Genomic DNA, 4,442 nt, shown 5'->3' on the forward strand with positions numbered 1-4,442 from the left:
CAGCCCTGTTCCCATGATCCCATTTTGGTGGCACCTGTCCCCATGGCCCAAACACATGGTGCTTGTCCCCTTGTCCCTGTCCCTGCATGTCTGTGTCCCTGTCCCCACAGCTGCCCCAGCCCCAAGGTTCCTTCTGCCACATCATTGTCACAACATCTCCATCCCATGCTCCTGTGCACTCATCCCAGTTCCCCTGTTCCTGTCCCCCTTTTCCTGTCTCCACGGCCATCCCACAGCTCTGGTCACACTGGGCTCCATGCCCTGGTGGCCCTGGGGTTCTCAAGGAACTGTGCAGCCCCCCTGTGCCCCCTACCCACTCATCTCTCCCTCACCAGAGCCCATCCCCAGGGCGTCAGACGCCTGCCCAGGGCACTCACCCCACAGGAGCAGCGCCACCTTCCCGGCCATCCCGGTGTCCCCAGCCATGTGCACTGGCTGTCACTCGCTGCTGGGGGTGGCTGTCCCCTGGCTGGTGGCTCTTTGGCCAGAGGGGAAGGAAGCGAGGCCAGGTCTCATCCCCATGTGTAGGTGGCACCTGGTGGGTGCAGGGTGGCCACAAGCTGGGGACAGGCTGTGGGCAGGGTGGGGACAGGATGGGGACAAGGCTGGGTGGGACAAGGTGGGACATGGGGCTCCCAGGAGTGGGGGGCTCAGGGGGTTTGGGAATGGGGAATGGGTGTCCTGGGGAATGGGGGGTCCCAGGGATGGGGTCCCTGGGAATGGGGGTGCTGAGGAGGAAGAGTCACTGGGAATGGGGGTGCCATGGGAATGGGGGTGCCCAGAGCTGGGGGGACTCAGGGATGGGAGTCCCAGGGGAACGTGGGCTCCAGAGATTTGGGGTCATGGGATGGGGATGCTGGGGGAATGGGGGATCCCATGGGAATGGGGGTCCTGGTAGAATCAAGGTCCTGGAGGAAGGAGGATTGCAGGAGATGAAATGAACAGGAGAGGGTTCCTTGGGATGAGAGGGTCCTGGGCCATGGACATCTTGGGGAATGTCAGTATTAGGATGGGGGTCCCAGGGAGGGGGGGACACAATGAAAGGGGGGTCCCATGGTTGGTTCCCATGGGAATGGAGGTCCCAGGGATGGGCAATTGCTGGGTGGGCCTGTGGGTCAAAGCGCCTTCCCTGGGTGCCTCAGATTTTGGGGTGACCCAAGCCCAGCACAGGCCCCACAAGGTGCCGGTGGCCTGGGCGTCAGCCCAGAGAGATTCTGAGGGGCTCTGAGTCTATGGAGGTGCCGCAGAGGTGAGAATTCTGTGGGGGAAAAAGGCCTGGCTGTGGTTTGCTCAGCCCTGCAAGAAGCACAAAGCCCAATGGGAGCCCAAGCAGTGGCTCTGTGAGGGCCTTTGATGGTTTTCAGAGCAGGGCTGGCTGGAAACCCCCCTGCAAGGGCAGCTCTGGAGGAAGCAGTCCGGAAATGCAGCAATTGATCACTTTGTCCCTAGCAGCAAGGGTCTGAGATAGCTCCCTAACTTCTGCAAACACAATAATGTTTTGCACAACAACCTGACTGGGTCCCTCCTCCTTCCTGTCTCAAACCTGCAGCCCTTTGGAATGTCCTGGGAAGAATATTTGGGTTCTTGCTTGGCTGCCAGACAAGAGGGAAAAGTGAGGGAATAGAGAGCAGTGGCTCTGCCTGCGGCCGTGCTGGGGCTGTGGGGAATGACCCTGTCTGGATTTCAGGTGTTCCCAGAGCTGCTCCATCCCTGCCCTCCTCACCTGCACAGGGCACAGGGAATAGACAGGGCTCTGCCCTGCCCCTGCCCCGCCCCTTCCAGGGTCCCCCTCCACTTCCCGGAGCTGTGGGGGCCTTACCCTGGCAACGCTCGGTCCCGACACATCACGACAGTGGCTTCGGACACGCTGCCACAGTCGGTTCGGACACCCCGTGACCGTCCCGGCACTCGCAGCGCGATGGCAGCTGGGCCCCTTCCCGGTGCTCCGGGACCACCATTGCGGTCCCTCCTTTCCGTAGACCCCACCGCAGGGTCTCTGCTCCCCCCTGTCCCGGGGTCTCCCCTCCGCCGTTTCGCTCCCTCCACGCTCGGGGCTCCCCAGTGGGGTCCCGGTCCCTCCATCCCGGCCCCTCTCACCCGCTGCCCCCCGGTCCCTCCGGCCGCGCCCCCCGACAGCCCCGGGGCCGGCACCGGCAGAGGCTGCCGAGCTCCTGCAGGATGAGACGTCCCTGGGGCAGCACCGGCTGAGCAGGGCCCGGCTCCCTCACTCCGTCCTTGCCCGCAGCACTCGGGCTCCAGCAGCCCCGGGCTGCTCCTTCGGGATGTGCCGACCGCTCCCGGAGCGCTGCCCTTTGTCGGGAACGAGCCTGAGAGCGCCCAAATCATCCCCAAGGCCTGGGCTGGGACCTCCTGTGAGGCTGTGCCCGAGCCCTGAGGGGTTTGGGAGCCTGATGGGTGTCACTGCTCCCTCCCAAAATCTGGGGGGATCAGGAATGGCAAGCGGTGCCCTGTGGCCCTCGTCTGAGCACCCTGCAGAATTCCCGGCACTCCTGCTCCTCACCATGGCCAGGTGCTGTTCCAGTGGCCCACTTGCTCCAGCTGCTGCTGCCTCAGCTGCAGGATCCCAAAATCCCCAGGAGAGGCACCAGAACCCTGTGTTTGTGCACAGGGATGTTTTAGGAGCATGGCTGAACTTTAGGAACTCCAGAACTAATTATAACACCTCCTTAAGGGTCTGCTGGTCCCTGAGCAGAACAGGGGCATTAGGCCAACTAGATCCAATTACTCCCCATTTTTCCCTCCCAAGGCACTGCTCCCGGCCAAGGCTGTCCCTGTGCTCCAGCGGCAGCTGCAGAGCCCTTGGAATTGTGGCTCTGCTCTCCATCTGCTCTTCCTTTCCCTGCAGATGCTGTGTGGGGACCAGCAGTGGCCCAGGAAGAGGAGGAAGTCCAAATGTGCTCTGGAGCCCCCAGAGGAGCCCAGGCAGAGCCAGGACTGAACATCAGCTTTCCTCAACATTCCAGAGCAATTCAACATTTCCAGATTGGCTGTGACAGGGCTGAAAGAGGAAAAGGGAGAGAAAGGCAGAGGATTTGCAGGAATTGTGGTGTAAAACCACCAGAGGTGCTGCTGTGGACCCAAAACGTGTCAAGGGTCAGGTGCTGCTTTCCTTCCATTTGGGATCATAGAGTGGTTGCAGGTGTTGTGCAGGGTGTGTGCCTGGCCCCGGGACACTGCTACGCTGCCAGTGGGCACTGGGATCCAACCTGCTGCCTTGGCGGCTTCTGCCCGCTGCCGGTGGTGGTGCCGGGACCGATTGGTGGCCGTGAGTTTGCAAAAGGAGCGATTTGCCCTCCTCCCTCCCGCCCGAGGCCGCCATGGCCCCTGAGGGGATGGAGCTGGAGCGGGGCGCCCCCTGCTGGCCGGGAGTGCTCCCTGCAGGGCCCCCTGCTGGCCGCGGTTATAACTGCCACAAAAACCAACAGCGCTGAGCGGGAGGGAAAGTTCTGGGTTTGTGTTCTTTGTTCTCTTCTGCTTTATAAATTTCCTACTACAGAGCTATTATTCCTTTTCCTACCTTTTGGTCTGAAAGCCAAATCATTTTGAAATAAAAAAAGAGTTTTAGATGTGGGTCTTCTTTCCATTCCAGGAATGTTCCCACTTTCCTTGGCAGATATTTCTCATTTAAACGAGTTGCCGAATCCTGAGTTCCAGCCTGGATGGGGCAGACACTCTCAAGAGGATACACAGTCAGGGACTTGGTCACCTCATGCTCTGCCTTTTAAGCCAGTTGGGCCACCAAGGGCCCTCTCCCCAGCTGGCACTCCTGGTCACCCGGCCACTCAGGAGCTGGTTTTGGCAGAGTGTCACACTGTCCCCAGTGTGCCACAGCTGACAGACTGATGGACAGACGGGGCCCTGTCTCACCAAAAGCAAGGCCTGACCCACCCCTGCCACATGGAGGTATTCCAAAATGTCTCCAGACATCAAACTTTTCCTGTCTCTGACACCCCGCCCTGTGCCATGGCCGGATCGAAAGACTGTCCTTGGAATGGGGGAGGCTCTGGAACCCCCACAGGGCCTTTGTGACATCCTCATGTGGGGAATATGGCAGAAGAGTTGTTTGGTACAGGGGACAGGAGAATCCAGAGCCTCCTGAAGGCTGCTTTGGCCACCAGAGCAAGGAAGGTCCAGGGACCTTCCAGGTTCCACTGGTGGAGGAAACGTGCTGGGGGAAATGTCTGGGGTTTGTTTCTTTTTGGTGGCTTTCCAAGGAAATTTTTCCTTTTTTCACCATTTAGACTCTGAACCTTGTTGTTGTTGCTGTTGGTTTTATTCTCTCTCATTGCTGTTTCAGCAAATTGTTCTTCTCTCAGCCCTTTGGCATCTTTGTGCCCCCACGGGGAGGGATTGGGGCAGTTTTTAGAGTCAGCACAGACACGAGTGGGTGCCCATGGGTGGGGACCCCCAGTGCCCCCAGT

This window comes from Agelaius phoeniceus, chromosome 31 (genome assembly GCF_051311805.1).
Source record: "Agelaius phoeniceus isolate bAgePho1 chromosome 31, bAgePho1.hap1, whole genome shotgun sequence".
Taxonomy (NCBI): Eukaryota; Metazoa; Chordata; class Aves; order Passeriformes; family Icteridae; genus Agelaius; species Agelaius phoeniceus.